The sequence below is a fragment of the Anser anser genome, assembly GCF_964211835.1.
Source record: "Anser anser genome assembly, chromosome: 2".
Taxonomy (NCBI): Eukaryota; Metazoa; Chordata; class Aves; order Anseriformes; family Anatidae; genus Anser; species Anser anser.
Window position 1 is genome coordinate 42,678,055 of NC_139721.1, and position 11,932 is coordinate 42,689,986.

An 11,932-nucleotide genomic window follows, 5' to 3' on the forward strand; every position below is an offset into this window, starting at 1 on the left:
TTACATTTCAATCATTTTATGTATATATATATATATATATATATGCACATATATATAAAATTATTACCTTGCCTGAATAATATCAAGTTAAAAGTTTATTGGGCAATAGGTGATTAAAGTATTTAATATTAGGGAGCTTTATTTTACATCACTCAGAGTAAGCTCTTCATTTTTTTAAAATAACTATTTTCCTATGTTGCAAGCTGACATTTCTGACAAAAATTTGAAGTTAATATGTAGAATCTTTATTAAATTGTGTCTTATGTTCTGGCTTACAAGGAGATTTCACTGTATTCCAATTTAGCAGTCAAAATAATAACAACGTTTGGAGTTCAGTCCATGAGAATGACAGGAGGTAAAGAGAAGGAGGCAGAAAGCTGACTAGTGTCTCATGGGAACAAGAATGGTGTGGATGGGGTAGGCAACCCCAATTTGATTTCCTGAGAAATCAACACACAATAACACTTTGAAAATTATACATTATCTTCAATGCTACGTGTTGGGAATGACTAGCTAGCATAGAAAAAAATTGAGGAACCAGTAGTTACTTGAGTACTTTTGAGGAGAATTATCTTCTACATAAAATTTGCTTTTATTTTATTTTATTTTATTTTATTTTTTTCTCTAAGAATATGCTTTTAATGAAATATAGATTAATATGCTGACAAACATCTTCAGCTACAAGTGTGTACTGTAAAAAAAAATCTTTTTAACAAATTATTATAAACATGGTGATATCTATGTAATGTATGTATCAGAAATAATTCCATAACATTCATGAATTTTGATACCTAAGGTGCTGCTAGTCACCGGTTCTTGAAAAAGCTGCACGATTCTGATTTTTCAAAATGGTGTTCACTCTTTGAACTAATTTAAGAGCAATTAGGTCTCACATATTTTGATTCAGATGAAAAATTAATGCAAAAAAAAAAAAAAAAAAAACCCTTTTCACTTTCTGAAGTTGTGATAAATTACCTGAAAGCTTCTTTCCATGTGCCAGTGAAGAACAACAAAAGCACAGATGGTTGCAAATAAAATATCATATGCTCATCTGATAATCAAGCAATCAAACAACATTAATTAATAATCAGTATTCTCAGAGAAAGAGCTTATTGTGAATAAATGCAGACAATCTCAAAAGATGTGATTTGGAATGCATAGGCTTCTAGGATCAGCAAAAGTTATCTTTAAATGTGGAGGGGGCATTGCACAAGATGGCTAAAAATTTAGAGACATTTAAACTTTTGAGTGATGCATTAACTATGTGGTTTTATTTGCTCACTTTTATGTCAAAGACAGTGGCTACTCAAGTCAAGGAAAATGTTTCTGTTGTTTTTTTATAGCATATACTTGAGTAATTTAATGAAGGTAATATATGTTGGTCTTTCCTTTTATGATTTTAATTCCAAAATACATACAAAATGAGTACTAGCCATAACGGTGCTCCTACGATTGGTGGCAAGAGCTTGGGAGATGGCTTTTGGAGATGAGACAGAAACCAGTTGAAGTTGTACATTTTTAAGATACAGTAGCAGATAATCTCTTATATTTTATGACAATATATTCGTGTATCAAAGTAATTTTATTTTATTTTTAGAATATGACAAGTTGATTATGACATTAGAAACTCAAAAAAGAGGCACAACTGGTTAGAATTTAAGTAAATAAATGGACATGTTCACAAGGGAGGTATCTAATTTTAAATATATTGCAGAACAAAATACATACAAAATTCCTGGATCTGAAAAGAAATTCTGAGGGGTGGTTTATCACACACATTTTCCTGCAGGTCTCTGTGCTGGCTTTATCCTTCTGGACATCTGAACTCCACCACAACTGCTCTCACTCCCCCTCCTCAAAGAAGAGTGAGAGAAGAAAGTATGATGGAAAAAAAAAAAAAAAAAAGAGGCTCACAGGCTGAGATAAGGATAATTTAATTAAAGAGAAAAGAAAGAGAAACAAACAAACAAACAAAAAAAAAACACAGAGAAAGGCCATGCAGAAGCAAAGAGGGAATAAAAAGTTATTCTCTACTTTTCATTAATGAGCAATGTTCAACCAGGTCATGGGAAGCAGGGCCTCAATATGCATAACAGCTCTTTGGGAGGACAGACGTCTTCATAACAAGAGCCCCCTTCCCTTTCTCCTTTCACTTTCCCAGCTTGTGTTGCATACAGTATGGGATATCCCTTTTTTCAGTTTCCGTCAGCTGCCCTAGTGATGTCCCCTCCCCAAGTCCTGCCCACCCCCAGCCTACTGGGTTTGGATAAAGTCACGGTGCTGTGCCAGCACTGCTCAGCAATAGACGAAACATTTGTGTGATACCAGGGCTGTTCTAGCAAAAAGTGAAGAGCGCAGCACTGTATGGACTTCTGCAGGGAAAGTTAACTTCATTCCAGCCAGACCCAGTACAATCTCTATTCTTCTTAACCAGGAAGAATCGTATATATATGGAGTTAAGATTTCCTGTGAATCTGAGGTAATGGCTTAAGTGGATGTGAACTTTGGATGTGGAGCAGGAAGGTTTTGAAGGTTTTTTTTTTCTTTATTATTATTATTATTTTTTTAAAATCTATAGTAATTAGCAGGACTGCTAGGTTCATTCATGGGAGTATCTGAACAACCCCATAGTAAAAAAATTACTGCTTTTATCAGTTTTCTATTTTCCTTCTTTCCCCTAGAAAGTGAATTTCCATGCTGCATCTAATGATTGAGAACTGAGTTGTGTTTACAGGTTGTCAGAGTTCACTCTACTGGTTCTTGAGAAACATCTCTTGAGATATAGCAGCTTGCTCAGTATCAGTCAAGTAAGAATAGAAAATCTACCCTTGTGAAAAATACAGAAAACCAATTAGGAAGTGAAATACACATTCCCTTAATAAGCTGGGTCATTCCTCCATTAATGATTAATCTCAGTTTTTTCCCTAGTTCTGTATACTGCTAATATTTAAAGAACTATTCACCATAGTGTTGTTCAGGCACTGATGATGAATTTGAATTCCTTACCGTTTAATTAACTCCAGCTTTTGGGGAGCATACATTTTAAAACTTCAGTATAATCCTGTTACAGATTTTGTAATTATTTTAGAATTGGGTAAATAAAGTCAGAAACTTTGTTTTGTTTGATTAAACACAAAATGTTCTTTTCAAACTACAGATTAGGTGGAATTGTGGAAAGAAAAATTTTTTTCAAGCTTTGACCATAAGCTGTCAGGTAAGCAAGTTTAATAGTCACTTTTTTAGTCTAAAATGGTTAATATAAAAATGTCAGTCTTTTTCAAAACAGTACTTAGGGGATAATGTAATGATTAATGCTCTTTAAAGGAAGTCTAAGCATATGGGACAACACAAACCCACTTTTTTTTCAATTATCTTGCTCTTTATTTCATTGTTGTGATTAGTTTTAATTCCAGTTCCAATTATAAATACTTAATAAAGTATTCCAGTCTCTTGGTTTGCTACTCTAATTAGTATGCAGCCAAGTTCAGAGGTTAGGATGAATTTGTTTGTTGTGATGAGCAGCAGGTGCTCTGTGTGGTGACCCTACCTGAAAGATGCATTATGGGACTGTAAGACTTGTTCTTAATATTTTCCTGATAAGAATTATCCTGTTTTAGCTGTGATGTTCCTGAAAAATTACATTTCAAAGTCACTTACTTGTGCAGATGGTGCCACAATAGCTGTATATGTATAGCTGCATGAGAGCACCTGTGAAAGGCAGGGATTTTAGAGAATGAAGAAAGGAAATTTCTGGCAGACACTGCTGTGGTTTTAATTACCAGAATGTGAAATTTCTATCAGGTGCAGCTGTTTCTCTTTTTTCTAGTCTTACGATCATCACTGTGTCCTCCATTTAAAAAGACATGAAGTATAAGCACCCTACATACTAAAAAAGCAACAACAAAAATTTCCTTCTTTTCCCCAACATTCCTCTATGACAGGAAGATAAGAATGATTCAGTTTCTCATTCTTTAACTTCTATGGATTTGCTGTTTAATAGTACATGACAAATACCATCAGGCACCTTTAAGAAACTGAAAGATTTGAACACTAAGTCTGCAATTTGCCATTGGTAACTATGGTTTGTACTGTAATCTGTATTTTAATTTGTAAACAATATGTATGCAAACTAATTATTTTCTTTGCCTTTGTAAAACACATGCATAATATTTATTTAGAACATTTGTATCTCTTTTTCTTTGTTTCCAATATACACATATGAAAATAGGTATATAATATCTATAAATCTACGATTCCTTACATTTTTAGAAAATAACTTTTCTCCTTAAGTGTCTTGCTTTAATATTCATAGAATCACAGAATCGTAGAATGGTTTGGATTGGAAGGAACTGTAAAGATCACCTAGTTCTATCCCCCCCCTGCCGTGGAGAACAGCATCTCCCACTAGATCAAGTTCCTCAAAGCCCCATCCAACATGGCCTTGAACAATTCCAGGGATGGGGCATTCATGGCTTATCAGCGTAACCTGTTCCAGTGCCTCACCACCCTCAGAATAAGGAATTTCTTCCTTATATAACATAAACCTTCCTTCCAAACATAAACATACCCTCTTTTAGTTTAAGGATATTACACCTTGTCACTACACTCCCTGACAAAGAGTCCCTCCGCATTTTTCCCATGGGCCCCCTTTAGGAACTGGAAGGCTGCTATAAGGTCTTCCTGGAGCTTTCTCTTCTCCAGGCTGAACAACCCCAACTCCCTCAGCATTTCTTCAGAGGAGAGGTGTTCCAGCTTCTTGACCATCTTTGTGGCCCTCCTCTGAACTTGTTCTAAAAGGTCCATGTCCTTCTTGTGGAGAGGGGCCCCAGAGCTGAACACAGTACTCCAGATGGGGTCTCCCAGGAGCAGAGTAGAGGGGGAGAATCACTTCCTTTGCTCTGCCGGCCACACTTCTTTTGATGCAGCCCAGGATATGGCTGGCTTTCTGGGATGTACATGCACGTTACTGGCTCAGGTCAAGCTTGTCATTAACCCACATCCCCTGGTTCTTCTCATCAGGGCTGCATTCAATCCAATAAATTAATCCATATTCCATATAATCCATATTCCATTAATCCATATTCAGTCTATTCATGCTTTTGCATGGATAAATATTTTGCCCTAATAAATCTGAATATACTGCTGATTCTGTTGTCCTGAATAAGAGATGACTGGGAATGAAACGTACTCATTGTTTGATTAGCTGGGAATTGCACCACTATACACATGCTCAAGGTACGCTAGCTATAATAATGTGTCCCTAATCATCCTCATAGACCCCTTAGCACGCTCAGCAGCACGTGTCTCTTAAAAGGGGGATATATATGCACTGTTGTATGTAGGTGAATGGGCTGGGGAATAGAGAACAGCAGGACTGTGAAGCCTGCTTGCGGCAATATCCTAGGGTCTGTCTTTTGTGTGGCTCCATCTATTCCCAGGGGCCCTAGGTGAATGTCACTGTCCACTTCAAACCACGAAACTGAGCTCTGAAAGGGACAACACTCAGTATCACATGGTTTAGTATTTTTTTTCTCTGTCTTTACTTTCTAGTGTGAGTAGATGGCACAAGGTTATATTAAGGTTAGAATAGCATTGTAGTTGGACAACTCTCTAAGAAACAATGCAAAGAACTGTACACAAAGTATAATGATTTCTGGTATAGATTTTCAGATGAACATTGACATTAAAGTAAGAAAAAAGCTCTTAAATTTGTACATTTTCCCAAATAATTGTCACTTTATTCATTCATAAGTACTTTACCAGAAGATAACATTAGAAACACACTTCTTTTCTTTTCTTTGCTCAACATACAGAGGCAAATCCTCCTGTGTTTATATAAATGGTCTTTGCAGCAGACAGAGAACTCAAAAAGTAGTTTGTGTTCTACTGTGAGCATTTCCCTCTAGCCGGACTGCTTCTGTCCTTACAACTACGAAAAGACTTCTACAGGATACTGAATCATGAGTGTGGTTCTACATTACTGTGGAAGAGAACGAGGCTCTTCTGAAGAATGGGAAGTTCTAGAGATAACTGTTTTCATCAGGAGAAATATCACTTGGAGTTGCTAAAATACACACAAATCCTATCAAAAAAAAAAAAAGTTCAAATTGGCTGATATTTAGAGTACTGTAACATGGACTGAGAACTAGGAGAGAAGAATAAACAAAACAAAATGAAATTAAATAGTAGCATACAAAGGTGGAGGGCAAGAGAGGGAAGTTGACTGAAGCTGGTGTTAAGCTCATACTTTTTTGATTGCTGATAATGATAAAGGTAGAAGAACATGTGCATAATAGAGTGGAGTTTTGTCTCACTTTGAATTGGAAGGCAGAAAGATAATGCAGAAAATAAGAAGGACAGCCTATTTGGAAAAAATAACCTGAAGGACAGGGTTTTGGTTGGATTGTGTTACTTGCAAATTGTAAGTGTAAATATCTGGGGCTTCAGAAGTGAATGTCAGAATGGTTATAAGTATAAAATGCAATAAGGCTGAGGAAAAAAGTGGAAGCAGGTTGCTGCTGAAGAGGGAGACGGTGTGACTGATTTTAAACATATAGAGAAATAACACATCACCAAATGATAGTTCCTGTCTGCACTGCTTTGGTGAAAACATGCCTGAGGTACTCTGTGCTCGGTTCATTTTGGCAAGTGACACTTGATAAAATACTGTTACTAAAAATGATTAAGTACCTGTGAGAAATGTGCTCATGGGGAAAAAAACAAACAACCAACACAAAACAAACAAACAAACAAAAACAAAACAACAACAAAAAAGAACAACAAAAAACACAGATGAAAGCACTTACATATAGAGGGAGAAAATTCAGCGGTACAGTTGGAAACTCCCAGTCATTACTTCTGTTTGATTTCCATCACTTGATCGCTTGTCAGGCTTCAGCAGATTACCATTCCATGTTGCCTAGAGCTGCTCCTTACTATACATTTGCTCCTCCTCTGTCTTTTCTTCGGAGCAGACATATGCAGGTCTTGACAGCTGCCTGTCCTGAGATAGGTAGTGCCACAGTAGGCAAGACTTGCTTTTCAAAATATTTTAGTTGTCTTCATAACTGGGAAGTTTCTCACAGCTTAGATTCATTCTGAATGTGCCAAATAAGCAGGAGAGATCAAAATGGAAAATACTGTTACGTCACGGGTAAAACCCTAATGTCCTTGTAAGCTGACCAGTGAACACTATTTGAGCTCTTTCCATCTAAAAACCATGGAGAAAACTGGAAAAGACAGTAGAAAAGAGAAGTAGCTATGGCTCAAATTATGGAATGAAAACGGTCAGAGGATACTGTGAAGGGTCTTCAGCTTTCATTAATTAGAAAAGAAAGAGATATGGTGTATCATTTACTGATATCATACAGCCATGTTAAATTTTGTCTTGAATTTTTAAGGTGATATGGTATTCTTTCTTATCTCCTGCCTTAAACTTTGATATTGGCTGGTCACACTGTGTACTCAGTCCTGGAGTTGGCCATGTTCAGTGCAGGATGTGTATATATTCCACTACATTAAATTTGTAAAAGGTTTTGGGATTCTTTGAGATGAAATGAGCTATATAAATGCAAGCTGGTATTATGTTTGTAAAATCTCTTTGACTGAAAAGATCAATCTTCCAGAAAAATGTCAGTAGATACTACCAGTTCATTATTTCTGGAGGCCAAAGATAAGAATAGGATAGAAAATAAAACCAGCAGACTAGATAAAAGTGATCTATTTTGGTTTCTTTTCCTTACTGAAAGAAAATAATGGATTCTAGTTAATATCAAATCACAGCTGGGATGTGACCTTTTGTAGTTCATATAACCTTATGTATCATAGACTCTGTCTCTACATGAAGAAATATTTTAACTAATTGTGCACATCTATGAGATATATTCCAATAAATCTGTGATTAAATATTTAAAACCATTTCTTTCAAGATATTTATTTATTTATTTATTTTATTTTATTTAGAAAGTGTTAGTAATGTAGAAACCTGTCCAGATACTGGTATGTTATAAAAGAGTTTTACACATAGAATAACCCTTCCTGCATATTTCACAAAGTCACGTTTAAACATTCAGCATGACATACTTTTTATCACAGTCCTGTCTGCTGAATTTCAAAAAGGAGGTTTAAGTGATAGAACAAAACTCAGGTAGACTATAAATAATAAATAGCAGGAAGGGACATGGGCACTACCAAATAATCTCTGAGTTGTCAACTTTATACTTTCTTCCAGCACTGACAGGAAATCTGTCCACTTTCTGTGAGGAAATTGAGTAGTGTGTTCTCTTGAGAAATTTGTGCAGCAGCTGGCAGTTTCAATAACTGTCCTGCATCTGATCCTTACGTCTTCTTATCTCTGCCACCCTGGTACTCTGTGAACAAATTTGGTTGTACCTTGTTTGTCTGAGTGTAACCTGTGAAAGGCCATATTTTAAGTGAAAGTTTTAAGAAAATGGTGTTGGTTTAAGCTGAGAAAAGCATGCCAAGCAGATAAGAGCTCTCATATTCAAGGGTGCTCTGTATCAGCTCTGTCCTCTTTGGTAGGACCAAAACCAAAGGTCTGGTGCTTTCTATACCGCATGTAGTGTGTGTGTGTGCCATTGACCTGGCTTGCATGCATTAGACATCCTTTTCATCTGTGGAGGTACTTGGCAGATGCAAGTTACTGTGCAATGAGTGATATGTGTGGGGCAATCTGAGATTACAGTGTAAAGTAGTAAGCAATGCTAACTGCAGTAGGCTACTGCCCACAGTGGTAGAGCTGACAAGTTTGTCTTTCATTCTTAGATTTTCACCTGGACACAGAAGACCTTTTTCAATGAGTAGTGGACACCGGATCAGCTGTAATTTAGTCAATAGTATATTTTTCACTGCAAAGTAACAAGAACACATAACTTCACTTTAAAATGAAAGAATGCAAAACAAATTGAAATATATATAAACACACACACACACACAAAACAACAACAACAAAAACCACAGACCTGCAGAATTAGCTCACTGTTATTTCTTAGATCATTTATTATCTGTACTTGTTTAGGCAATTGCTAGCTAATTTTAAAATGACCCTATTTTGGAAAGAACTTCAAATATATGTTCAAAAATTGCTTTTGCTATATAGAAAGAACAGCATTGTTCTTTTTTTTTTCTTTTCCATTATATATTTGACAACTATTATTCTCCAGAACAAAAGTCTTGCATCCTATCGAGTGACAATAATAAAAATAGCCTCTGACTTTATAGATTCACCCGCATGGAAACGTTAATTGTTTATTAACAAATCTTAGAGTGAAAACTACTGTCTCAAAGTGACTGGTGGAAAGAAACAAATAGCATAAAACAACTTCTGTGGAAATTGGGATAGTCAGAAAGCAACTAAAAAATAGAGTAAAACACCACATAATATTCTCAAAGAAGTCATGTAAAGTTTAATTACTTGAGATGGGATGTACCAGAAGGCTTTATTGATCTCAGAAGAATCTTTTGGTGCTTGGCACTCTACAAATCAACTACTTCTTAGAAATTATCCATGAAAATCTCTAACTGCATAGAAATTAGGTTTTAGAAGTTTTCTATTTTACATTTTTTTAAACACCCTATGAAGAAAATAATCTTTAGATTTAGTAGTTCTCATATGAGCTACTTTCAACTTGCTGCCAGGATTTCTAATTAAATAGGCTCATTGAAGAAAAATATATTGTTTTGTTACACTACATGTCAGTCCATTGATAATAATTGGATCCAAAAGCCAGAAAGGAAGCCTCCTGCAAAGGACTTGGCAAGGGGAGCCTAAGGTCCTGTCTCCAAGACCTAAAAGTCCCATAGGTGCTGGCAGTGAGTCCACCAGTGTTCCTCTCCAAAAAAAAAAACAAAAAAAAACCAAAAAAAAACCCCCAACCAACCAAACAAAAAAACCTACTGCTGATAGGGGTAAGTGTCTGCAGGTGTTGTCTCAGCACTGGTGCAGATATGAACCTGTCAGGGAGAGAAATGTTGGTGACCATTGAAAGGGTCAAGAAAGGAGATGGGCGGTCTTTGTGCAGGACTTCTCTTCCCATCTGCCAACGTGCTAATCCTGAGAAGTTTTAAAAAATGTGGATCTGTTTTGGAGGCTGTGAATGAGGTAGAAGTGAGTACTCTCATCCAATCAATGAGCTCTAGAAATCAGTTACTCTGCCTGGCAAAAGTCTTCAGCCACAGCTAACCATGCCACTGAATGGCCACTGCAGATCCCATCAGAAATGCCAACTACTGTTCTGGTCTGCTACCCCATCTCATCATTGCACACATTTCTAATAACAAAGACTATCTGGTGCTTTTCAGCTCTCCCACCACCCAGCAGGTACAGGTCCCCTTGCTATTCTTTCCATTTCTCTTTCAAAGCAGTTAACAATTAACATGAAAAAGCTTGCCTATTGTTGCAAAGGGAAGAGAACCACAAGACTCTGGAATCCCATTGGCTTGGGAGTGACAGAAGTCTTCTGGATATGTTTTTGCTTTGTAGGAGAAGAACCTGAGCTGTCTTGTACAAGGGTTCTTGTTGAAACACCTCTAATTTTGGTCTTTTCTTGTGATGCTACGCACAGGATCCCCAAAGCCCTGCACATGGTTGAGCTGGGAGATCAAATTGAACAGAAGATGATGAAATGGAAAATCTCAAAGCAGTTTATGAATGTTTATGTTTGTCTTTAATCGCTGTTGCTAAATTCAAGGCCCCATACTCAGGTCATCTGGACTGTGAAGGTTCTACTCTATTATACCGTTGGTCCAGAACTGTGACAAGGATTGTCATGAGTTTTCTACTAAGCTTGCTTGGAAATGCAAAGGTGAGGCCTTCCAAATCTTGTTTGTCAGCAGGTGTGTACATTGCTGTCTATACTGTTTCTAGTACTTCATGATTAATTAATATGTGAATAGCCTTTACAAGTTGGTCTCAGTTTGCATGTGTCAACTCTTAGATTTCCACTTCAGTCTTTGACATAAGACATTGAACCTATTGGTCTGTTTGTGTTTTGTGTTTGGTTGGTTCTGGTTTTTGGTTTGTTTTGTTTTTAAGAAGGAAAAAATAGATACTTTTTATACTTCAAACAATACGAAACAGTTTTAAAAGTGGAGATCTGAGGCACTGCACAAATTAAGTACCATAAGTACAACTAAGACAAAGATAGAACCCCAAAATATTAGTTAGGTGTCTGAGTTATTTGCCTTTTCATCCTAAGAATTAATCCATGATCTCATCCGTATTTGAAATTTGCTTTATAGCCTATGAACTTCCATGTTTGTACTGGAATAAGACACAATTGAACCCGATCCACTATTTGAGATGCATCTTTTTCTAAGCAGTTTTGATCATGAGCCACTGCCATGTTTCAGCAAGTCCTCCAATCCTTGTCATTTTCTGTTCATGCAGGGGTGCTTTGTTTTTGCCAGCACAGCTAAGCTGATGTAAACAGTTTGCTGCCACTCAGAAGTGGGGTCTTTCTGTCTGACCTTGTCTTTTTTTTTTTTTTTTTTTCCCAACACAGACACTAATCTGATTTTCCTTCTCTTTGGCCCCCCATGCAGGTGATCTGGTTCTGGGACTAACCCTGTAGAAACCATTTCCATTTTGGTGGGAGTTGGTCTTTTGCTGGCACAAAAATTGCTCATATCTCTGAAAAGCGCACATGGCCTTTCCTTCATTCTGTAGTAACTGATATGTATTTTGTAAGAACCTCACTGATGAATTTGTGTCACAGCTGTGGTTCCCCATAACACTCAAAGTAATGGGCTAAGGAGAGTCCACAGATGTAACGTCAAATTCCTTCTTACACTCTCAGGAAACTATGAAAAAGTCATGTTCTACCTACCACTGTGAAGTATTAACTGTTCTCTAAACCTTATTATCACAGCAGAGATTGTCAAAAGGTTTTTGAAAAGAATAATTTCAGCTTGT

At 36.6% G+C, this 11,932-nt stretch overlaps 1 long non-coding RNA gene across 1 annotated transcript; it reads left to right on the forward strand.

Annotated features, from left to right (window-relative positions):
- Positions 1–2,314: 2,314 nt before the first annotated feature.
- Positions 2,315–11,492, forward strand: LOC310895887. Its single transcript, XR_014581028.1, has 3 exons — positions 2,315–2,479; positions 3,158–3,214; positions 10,584–11,492. It is a non-coding gene; the product is annotated as an uncharacterized lncRNA (long non-coding RNA).
- The last annotated feature ends 440 nt before the right edge of the window (positions 11,493–11,932 follow it).